This window comes from Bufo gargarizans, unplaced genomic scaffold (genome assembly GCF_014858855.1).
Source record: "Bufo gargarizans isolate SCDJY-AF-19 unplaced genomic scaffold, ASM1485885v1 fragScaff_scaffold_137_pilon, whole genome shotgun sequence".
Classification (NCBI taxonomy): Eukaryota; Metazoa; Chordata; class Amphibia; order Anura; family Bufonidae; genus Bufo; species Bufo gargarizans.
In genome coordinates this window covers 217,049-227,674 of record NW_025334060.1, presented here as the reverse complement: position 1 = coordinate 227,674, position 10,626 = coordinate 217,049, and the positions used below count along the sequence as shown (strand labels likewise).

Genomic DNA, 10,626 nt, shown 5'->3' with positions numbered 1-10,626 from the left:
CTGCACCCATCATGCACTGACCGCAGCCCGATGCTGGGGATACTGCACCCATCGTGCACTGACCGCAGCCCGATGCTGGGAATACTGCACCCATCGTGCACTGACCGCAGCCCGATGCTGGGAATACTGCACCCATCGTGCACTGACCGCAGACTGATGCTGGGAATACTGCACCCATCGTGCACTGACCGCAGACTGATGCTGGGAATACTGCACCCATCGTGCACTGACCGCAGACTGATGCTGGGAATACTGCACCCATCGTGCACTGACCGCAGACTGATGCTGGGAATACTGCACCCATCGTGCACTGACCGCAGACTGATGCTGGGAATACTGCACCCATCGTGCACTGACCGCAGACTGATGCTGGGAATACTGCACCCATCGTGCACTGACCGCAGACTGATGCTGGGAATACTGCACCCATCGTGCACTGACCGCAGCCTGATGCTGGGAATACTGCACCCATCGTGCACTGACCGCAGACTGATGCTGGGAATACTGCACCCATCGTACACTAGCTCTGCTGTTGGGGAGGACCCCAGTTCTTGCTCTCATGATTGTTTCTGTCTTGCAGGATCTCCCGGACCCTCCTGTGCCTGCAGCGCCCGCTCACCCGGACCTGGTGCTCCCGGGGATCCCTTCCTGAAACAGGTGACCTTCTGTGCAATGCTCTGCAGCTTCCATGAGTTGTTATACTATTGACGTGTGTTTGCTGACACAGCTGAGGGTTTGTTACAGAGCATCGGGGTACATGAGAACTATGCGTCTGCAGCACAGGAGAGATTTGGCTGCTGTCCTGTTCATACTGATACATTGTAGCAAAAGTCAGCTGTATGAGCAACAAGTGGTATATAAAGTCTGATACAAAGTGTCAGAATGTCACATGACCCCCCCCGCCGCGGTCTCCCGTCTGTGCACAGATTACCGCTCCGCAGCTGCCGACAATATCTTATCTCCCCGGATGTAGTATTTGTACTGCGGCCATAAACTCCGCAACACGACTGCCGGGCAGACATCAGACCGCAGCCGTCCAGGGCGGTCTCCCCTGACTACCGCACTGGACTCCCTATTGTAGAGCCCAATGGGTGTCGCTTCCCTTCCCCCACACAGATCTCTAGCCCAGGAGGTCCAGCTTTGCTCCACGACTGGAAGGACTGGAATATCCAGATCCGGACACCTGAGCACTGACCCCAGAGCCTCTCATCGGGATCATTCAAGACTCCAGAGCTGCACTCGCTATTCTGCTGGTACGGCTCTGGAGTATAAGGCTACTTTCACATTAGCATTTTGCTGGATCTGTCATGGATCAACAAAAACGCTTCCGTTACTGATAATACAACCGCCTGCATCCGTTCTGAGCGGATCCGGTTCTATTATCTGTAACCTGCCCAAGACGGATCCGTTTTCTATTGTGTCCCCATTGACTTGCATTGTGGGTCATGACGGTTCCACCTTGCTCTGCACCCCAGGACGGAAAGCAAACCGCAGCACGCTGCTCTCCGGTATGAGAACGGAATGCAATCGGGTGACGCCGTTCTGTTCCGTTCCGTTTTGTCCCTATTGACAGTAAATGGGGACAAAACGGAAGCGTTTTTCCCGATATTGAGACCCTATGAAGGATCTCCATACCGGAAAATATTACCGCTAGTGTGAAAGTAACCTAAGTAATGTCTGTACACAGTGACTGCACCAGCAGAATAGTGAATACAGCTCCTGAGTACAATACAGGATGTAACTCGGGATTAGTACAGGATAAGTAATGTCTGTACACAGTGACTGCACCAGCAGAATAGTGAGTGCAGCTCTGGAGTATAATACAGGATGTAACTCAGGATCAGTACAGGATAAGTAATGTATGTACACAGTGACTGCACCAGCAGAATAGTGAGTGCAGCTCTGGGGTATAATACAGGATGTAACTCAGGGTCAGTACAGGATAAGTAATGTATGTGCACAGTGACTGCACCAGCAGAATAGTGAGTGCAGCTCTGGAGTATAATACAGGAGGTAACTCAGGATCAGTACAGGATAAGTAATGTATGTGCACAGTGACTGCACCAGCAGAATAGTGAGTGCAGCTCTGGAGTATAATACAGAATGTAACTCAGGGTCAGTACAGGATAAGTAATGTATGTACACAGTGACTGCACCAGCAGAATAGTGAGTGCAGCTCTGGAGTATAATACAGGATGTAACTCAGGATCAGTACAGGATAAGTAATGTATGTACACAGTGACTGCACCAGCAGAATAGTGAGTGCAGCTCTGGGGTATAATACAGGATGTAACTCAGGGTCAGTACAGGATAAGTAATGTATGTGCACAGTGACTGCACCAGCAGAATAGTGAGTGCAGCTCTGGAGTATAATACAGGAGGTAACTCAGGATCAGTACAGGATAAGTAATGTATGTGCACAGTGACTGCACCAGCAGAATAGTGAGTGCAGCTCTGGAGTATAATACAGAATGTAACTCAGGGTCAGTACAGGATAAGTAATGTATGTACACAGTGACTGCACCAGCAGAATAGTGAGTGCAGCTCTGGAGTATAATACAGGATGTAACTCAGGATCAGTACAGGATAAGTAATGTATGTACACAGTGACTGCACCAGCAGAATAGTGAGTGCAGCTCTGGAGTATAATACAGGATGTAACTCAGGGTCAGTACAGGATAAGTAATGTATGTACACAGTGACTGCACCAGCAGAATAGTGAGTGCAGCTCTGGAGTATAATACATGATGTAACTCAGGGTCAGTACAGGATAAGTAATGTATGTACACAGTGACTGCACCAGCAGAATAGTGAGTGCAGCTCTGGAGTATAATAGTATGGTGTGCAGTAATGATGAGTTCCCTAAAGTGGAGAATAGCAGAAAAATAAATGAGTTTAGTCGCGGGGATCGTCTGTGCTCTGTTCCGTAGATTGTGTGTATAGCTGCTGGATTCGCTGCCCCACCCGGAATGTCTCTACACCTCGTTCATGACCCCCATCATCCTCAGGACAATGCAGTGTAGGTATGTGCAGGCAGGACAAAAATGTCGTCATAAATGTGTCTCAACCAGTTTTACCTGGGAAAGGCGCAGAATTTGGAGAATGTCACATTGTGTAAATATCGCGGCATTCCCGAAAGTGAGCGCTCTGGGGGTTGGGTTCTGTAAAGGGGGTGTGGGGTCAAGGGGTCTAATCAGGCTGTGGGATCACTGCGGGGTCTGGACTTCTCAGACTCGACGCTGTTGGGTTCGGACACGGCGTCTAGGTGCGCTCATGTTAGTAAATGGCACCAGTATGTCTTATCGAACTCCATTCATATTGCAGCAAGAATGGCGGCCTGTAGATTGTAGAAGGAGACCAGGACTACAAGTAGCAGCAGACCTGGATGAATTGAAGCTGCCTACAGATGGGACCAGCACTAGATTGTAAGGGGAATGGATCGGGGGTCATTTACAAAGCGCACACCACGTACGACTTTTGAACGCACAGGTGACGGGCAGGGGCTCAGCACATTCACCATCTTTTACACCTGGAAACGGACACAAGAGTAGGAAAAACGACTCCGTCCTGGGGCTGCGGTCGTCTTTACTTCAGGGTCATGGACTGCCAGCCGTGCGCCAAATTTATGTCGAGGCCTGGGCCGCGCCTTAGGCGGTTCTATCTGCCAGCGCAGCGGAAAGCAAAGACTGGCATAAAACGCCGGCTTTGTAAATGGCTTTATCCAGTGGCTCATTCTGACCACAGGCGGTGGTCTTTCTAGGGATGATGGACACGAGTACCCCTGCCCATCCCCCGGACATCAGCACAGGACGGCGGCAGCGGCTAATCTTACCTCCAATAGCAGCAGGTATCGTCAATTAGTGCAGATTGTTAGTAATTTTACCTATTTACAGGATTCCTGTATAAAAAATGTAATGTTGCAGGAACCGTCTGTGCCCGACCGGGTCATCAACCACCACAGTGCCATATCTGTGGTGGGCGCGCTGTTCTGTGGGATCTGTGGCGGGCGCGCTGTTCTGTGGGATCTGTGGCGGGCGCGCTGTTCTGTGGGATCTGTGGCGGGCGCGCTGTTCTGTGGGATCTGTGGCGGGCGCGCTGTTCTGTGGGATCTGTGGCGGGCGCGCTGTTCTGTGGGATCTGTGGCGGGCGCGCTGTTCTGTGGGATCTGTGGCGGGCGCGCTGTTCTGTGGGATCTGTGGAGGGCGCGCTGTTCTGTGGGATCTGTGGAGGGCGCGCTGTTCTGTGGGATCTGTGGCGGGCGCGCTGTTCTGTGGGATCTGTGGCGGGCGCGCTGTTCTGTGGGATCTGTGGCGGGCGCGCTGTTCTGTGGGATCTGTGGCGGGCGCGCTGTTCTGTGGGATCTGTGGCGGGCGCGCTGTTCTGTGGGATCTGTGGCGGGCGCGCTGTTCTGTGGGATCTGTGGCGGGCGCGCTGTTCTGTGGGATCTGTGGAGGGCGCGCCGTTCTGTGGGGGTAATAATGTGATAAATGTGAAGCATTTCGGGAGTTGTGTAAATATTCTTCTCGACTTTAGCCCTTGTGATGATGATGAGGAGAGGGGCGGATGATGGGACTTTCCAGCTTTTGAGATTAGATGTTGGGGGTTGTGGCCCCAATGGTGATCTCAAAAGTTAAAGCATCGCTGGTTGTCCTGCTGGTTCCAGACTTACTGATAAACTTCTGAGCAAAGGTCGACGTTACAAAACCCTGGCCGTCATCCCAGACGGTGCGGACCGCTTGTAGTCACCGACTAACAGATGTGGGATGGAAGCTCCTGAGATCCATCAGTGGTGGCCAGACAATGGAAGGAATGTGCAGAGAATGCAGGGAGTGACGGGGAGGAGCGGGCGAGGAAGGGCTCATTGTGTTCTCTCCCCTTCCAAGTCCTGATCAGTTAATTTGCACAACATGAGCAATAAGTGGCCGACCAACAGATTAGTCACATGTCAGTGCCAGGGGGCGGGGCTGTGACAACCGCTCGGACATAATGGGCTGTCAGCAGCAGTAGATGAAGTGGGGACTGTAGAGCTATAGTATTTGGGTGCTGTGTGTCAGCCGTTATCGGTGGTTATTGCTTAGTGCATATGGCGGTATTAGTTGGCTGCTGTTCCCCGGGGTTCTCCCAGACCTTGGTCTGTCCAGGGTGGTAGTCGCCAGCAGACTGATTACACATTCCTGACATTTATCAGAGCTGAAATAGCGAAAATATGGGTGGACAGCACGCCTTAGTAATAATGTTTCGGGTGCTCGTCTCCAGGAGGGGTGGTAAAAAGCCCCTAGAACAACTTGTAGGTATCCAGAAAAATAAAAAAATGGAGACAACACGTCCAAAAAGGTGCAAAAAGTGGAATTTATTCCAGATGCAACGTTTCGGCTGTGTTAGCCCTTTTTCAAGCTAACACACAGCCGAAACGTTGCATCTGGAATAAATTCCACTTTTTGGACGTGCTGTCTCCATTTTTTTTTATTTTCCTTTTATTTATTTTTTCTGGATACCTACAATTTATCAGAGCTGTGCGGTGTCCATTCACACGATCTGGGACCTCTGCAGTCGGGGTGCCCTCTTAACGCCACCTCAGCACACAATTGGCAGCAGTGTAACTGTGCTGCTGCTTATTTACGTCTGAGGACATGTGTTAATGTGGGGCTCTGGGTACGTGGCTTCACGCAGTGATGACGCCCCCGCCTCTCCGGCGTGTTATGACTTCATACATCGGGCACCATTATGTCACTCGGCAAAGGCGTTGGTGGCCGGACAATGGGCTGTCGGAGGCTCCTCGCCCAGGACAAGCTGCCAGGTTCGGGACGTGTATTGTCATACAGGTCGCAGCTCGTTCTCTGCACTGTCGTGCGTCTAGCATAGCTGAGCGGGGTGAGGCCTGTCAGGAAGGTGGTGACTCTCACTGACACCTGATGTTACTAATGAAATATTCCACTGACTGTCTCCGTGCCCATCGCAGGGAGTCCTGGACTGTGGGGCGTCCATGCTGTGGCAGTTGGGTGTTACCCCAGGAATGTGCCCTAGTCCGTGCAGCCGGTCACCTCCCATCACAGAGCCCAGGATCAACAGGGCAGCTCTGTGCCAAGTGCCCGTCAAGTACACACAGTACATGCGATAGTAACCCCTTCCTTGCCGGGAAGTCCTAGCTAACCCTAGCTTTAACTCCTTCCTTCCCAGTCAAGTGTCAAACTGTTCAGGTTTGACACTTAACTCCAGTGACGCAGCGGGCACAGTAAGGCAAGGATGTGGGTATGAGGGGGATGATGTGACATAAGGGTGTCACGTGGACCCCATGGCGGTACCTGCAGACATGACTGTGACCTCGTGGTTCTCCATTAGACAGGTGTCCAGTGAGTGTTATAATGTATAATTACTGTGAACTGTCATTGGGTGGAGAGCACTGGAGTAGACTGGACGAGATGAAGGAGCCCGAAGGGTTAAGGGCCTTAGCTTTACATGATGGCACAGCTATTATTATGGTGTGTGCCCTTACCCACAATGCATTGCTCTGTTCTACCTTTACTTTTCATATAAACAAATCGGGAGCCAGAGAAAGGAGTTTTCTACTTCTACATCCAGCTGACCTCGTGTAACACCCTCTATATATACAGTGTACGGTGGAACCTGGGGGGACCACTATGGGGTCCACATCGATGCCGTTCTAACACTGAACATAAAACGTGCTGCTCCACTGAAGATCACAGGCCATCGCTCCTGACGCTATGACTGCCTCAGGGTTCAGCTATCCTAAGATGTGGTGATTGAGGGGGTCACATGAAGGATCAGTGACTGAATGTCTTACTGCGGTCCTTCCATCCTGATGCTCCCGGTCATTTACTAACCGTGGAGAAGCCCTTTAAGAAGCAGCCATTTCTCCTGTCGGTAATGTCGGTTTTCACTTCTGACTTCAGAGCTGGAATGTGAGCAGGTCCAGACAGTATTGGTATTCTATTACATGCGATTAACCCCCTCAGTGCTGCTGGCGCTCCGCCAGGTTCATGCATAGTTTGTAAGGCTTAAAGACCTCTGCCAATCCAGTTCAGCCTGTTACACGATGATTCTCCGGGACATTTATCGTACCAGCCGGACCCTGTACGTGAAGCTGCTGCCGCGCTGTGGTGCACGTTTTTCTTTTGTATGTATTCTGGGGTCTTAACACTTCTGTTAGAACACGGTCCGTGATGGGAAAACAGTGCAACACAAAGTGACTGGACTGTACGGATTTGGTGTGTGCGTTTCAGCCTCCATTTTCCAGTATGGAGGAATTCTGGGATTGTGTATGATCTTCATTACATAAGAATGGCGCAGATATATGTAAGGTGCCTCATATAATAGATAGAAGATGATGAACTCAGCCGACTATCTAATGTGTGTGGGAGAGTCCTGAATCTGATCTGATGGCAGGTGTTGTGGGAGGAAGCATCAGGCATGCAAGGGGGCAGAGGAGTCTGGAGGGGGGGGGGGCAGAGGAGTCTGGAGGGGGGGGGCAGAGGAGTCTGGAGGGGGGGGGGGGCAGAGGAGTCTGGAGGGGGGGGGGGGGCAGAGGAGTCTGGAGGGGGGGGCAGAGGAGTCTGGAGGGGGGGGGGGGGCAGAGGAGTCTGGAGGGGGGGGGGGCAGAGGAGTCTGGAGGGGGGGGGCAGAGGAGTCTGGAGGGGGGGGCAGAGGAGTCTGGAGGGGGGGGGCAGAGGAGTCTGGAGGGGGGGGGCAGAGGAGTCTGGAGGGGGGGGGCAGAGGAGTCTGGAGGGGGGGGCAGAGGAGTCTGGAGGGGGGGGGCAGAGGAGTCTGGAGGGGGGGGGCAGAGGAGTCTGGAGGGGGGGGGCAGAGGAGTCTGGAGGGGGGGGCAGAGGAGTCTGGAGGGGGGGGCAGAGGAGTCTGGAGGGGGGGGGCAGAGGAGTCTGGAGGGGGGGGGCAGAGGTGTCTGGAGGGGGGGGGGCAGAGGTGTCTGGAGGGGGGGGGGGCAGAGGTGTCTGGAGGGGGGGGGGGGCAGAGGAGTCTGGAGGGGGGGGGCAGAGGAGTCTGGAGGGGGGGGCAGAGGAGTCTGGAGGGGGGGGCAGAGGAGTCTGGAGGGGGGGGCAGAGGAGTCTGGAGGGGGGGGGGCAGAGGAGTCTGGAGGGGGGGGGGGGGCAGAGGAGTCTGGAGGGGGGGGGGGGCAGAGGTGTCTGGAGGGGGGGGGGGGCAGAGGTGTCTGGAGGGGGGGGGGGCAGAGGTGTCTGGAGGGGGGGGGGCAGAGGTGTCTGGAGGGGGGGGGGGCAGAGGTGTCTGGAGGGGGGGGGCAGAGGAGTCTGGAGGGGGGGGGGGCAGAGGAGTCTGGAGGGGGGGGGGCAGAGGTGTCTGGAGGGGGGGGGGGCAGAGGTGTCTGGAGGGGGGGGGGGGCAGAGGTGTCTGGAGGGGGGGGGGGGCAGAGGAGTCTGGAGGGGGGGGGGCAGAGGAGTCTGGAGGGGGGGGGGCAGAGGAGTCTGGAGGGGGGGGGGGCAGAGGAGTCTGGAGGGGGGGGGGCAGAGGAGTCTGGAGGGGGGGGCAGAGGAGTCTGGAGGGGGGGGGGCAGAGGAGTCTGGAGGGGGGGGGCAGAGGAGTCTGGAGGGGGGGCAGAGGAGTCTGGAGGGGGGCGGAATTGTATAGAGAGGGACTGAGGAGTCTGGAGGGGGGCAGAGGAGTCTGGAGGGGGACTGAGGAGTCTGGAGGGGGGTGTCACGGCCCAGTGTGGGTAGTAAACTCCACACCAAACACGAGGGAAGGGAAAAGTTACTAGGCCAGTAAATGGGAAAGGTCACCACCTAGCGAATCCCTAAACTGAGCCCTAACTACTATCAGTATGAACAGACCTTGATGGTAGGAATGTTCATACGCAGGAACCTAGAGCCCTATCTGACCCTAAAGGGCCCTGGAAATAGTGTCAGGACAAAAGATGACCTGTTCCTTCCCAGCTGAAGGAACAGGAGACTCCCACAGGCCTAATACCTAAGATGGGGGAATACAACAAACAACAAATTGGAAAAGACACTTAACTCCAAAGTACAGGGACGAGCAGGAATTCAGAGGAGAACCAAACACCAGTAGTTCCACAACCAGAAAGAAGCTATCAGCATAGCACGATGGGTGAGACCAGACTAAATAAAGGAGTTGGAATGACCACTTAAGCTACACCTGAGACCAGAGGTGCGATCATAACCAGCAACAACACAGAAACAAGTGAAGCCAAAGAGGCTGTCAGATCACATCACGTGCAGCCAGTCTCTTACATCTTCTGACCCCTGTCAAAGGAGAGACCGTGACAGGGGGTCCGAGGAGTCTGGAGGGGGGCAGAATTGTATGGAACAGGACAGAGGAGTCTGGAGGGGGGGCAGAATTGTATGGAGAGGGGCAGAGGAGTCTGGAGGGGGGGCAGAATTGTATGGAGAGGGGCAGAGGAGTCTGGAGGGGGGCAGAATTGTATGGAGAGGGGCAGAGGAGTCTGGAGGGGGGCAGAATTGTATGGAGAGGGGCAGAGGAGTCTGGAGGGGGGGCAGAGGAGTCTGGAGGGGGGGGCAGAGGAGTCTGGAGGGGGGGCAGAGGAGTCTGGAGGGGGGCAGAATTGTATGGAACAGGACAGAGGAGTCTGGAGGGGGGGCAGAATTGTATGGAGAGGGGCAGAGGAGTCTGGAGGGGGGGCAGAATTGTATGGAGAGGGGCAGAGGAGTCTGGAGGGGGGCAGAATTGTATGGAGAGGGGCAGAGGAGTCTGGAGGGGGCAGAATTGTATGGAGAGGGGCAGAGGAGTCTGGAGGGGGGGGCAGAATTGTATGGAGGGGGGCAGAGGAGTCTGGAGGGGGGGGCAGAATTGTATGGAGGGGGGCAGAGGAGTCTGGAGGGGGGCAGAATTGTATGGAGGGGGGCAGAGGAGTCTGGAGGGGGGGGGCAGAGGAGTCTGGAGGGGGGGGCAGAATTGTATGGAGGGGGGGCAGAGGAGTCTGGAGGGGGGGCAGAGGAGTCTGGAGGGGGGGGGCAGAATTGTATGGAGGGGGGCAGAGGAGTCTGGAGGGGGGCAGAATTGTATGGAGAGGGGCAGAGGAGTCTGGAGGGGGGGGCAGAGGAGTCTGGAGGGGGGGCAGAGGAGTCTGGAGGGGGGGCAGAATTGTATGGAGGGGGGGCAGAATTGTATGGAGGGGGGCAGAATTGTCTGGAGGAGGGCAGAATTGTCTGGAGGGGGGCAGAGGAGTCTGGAGGGGGGCAGAATTGTCTGGAGGCGGACAGAGGGGTTTATTCCCTTTTCCTCATGGAAAAAACATGTAAAGTTTGGGAAGCATGATTGTGGTGGAGTTGGAGGCTGTGTTCACACTGACGCTGTTCTCTATGCTGTCCGGGTTCCAAGAAAATTAGTAGTTTATTCCCAGGCAAGATGTTAATGACAGGGTTATGCAGTGTATCTGTGATCTCCTGTTTCTGAGTAATAATTGATGTCATATAACCCGGGGCTGGATCCTAAGGAAATGAGACTGTGTAAAGTCAGTTACTTAAATTCCTCCTCCTGGTAATTAACTATAGTTTACAAATAGTCCGAGCTGCAGATAAATACGGACGGTGCGACGTCCGCAAACACTGTAAGCCATCAGCCTGTGGTCCCGCTCGTGGTCAGGCCTCAGAGATGCAG

General features: G+C 54.5%; 1 protein-coding gene across 1 annotated transcript in view; it reads left to right on the top strand.

Annotated features, from left to right (window-relative positions):
- Nucleotides 1-568: 568 nt before the first annotated feature.
- EPPK1 (epiplakin 1) overlaps nt 569-10,626 on the top strand; it is a 29,401-nt gene continuing 19,343 nt past the window's right edge. Inside the window, exon 1 of the mRNA XM_044272856.1 lies at nt 569-657. The gene's annotated coding sequence lies outside the window, so the exon portion shown is untranslated. The remainder of the gene's footprint in view (nt 658-10,626) is intronic.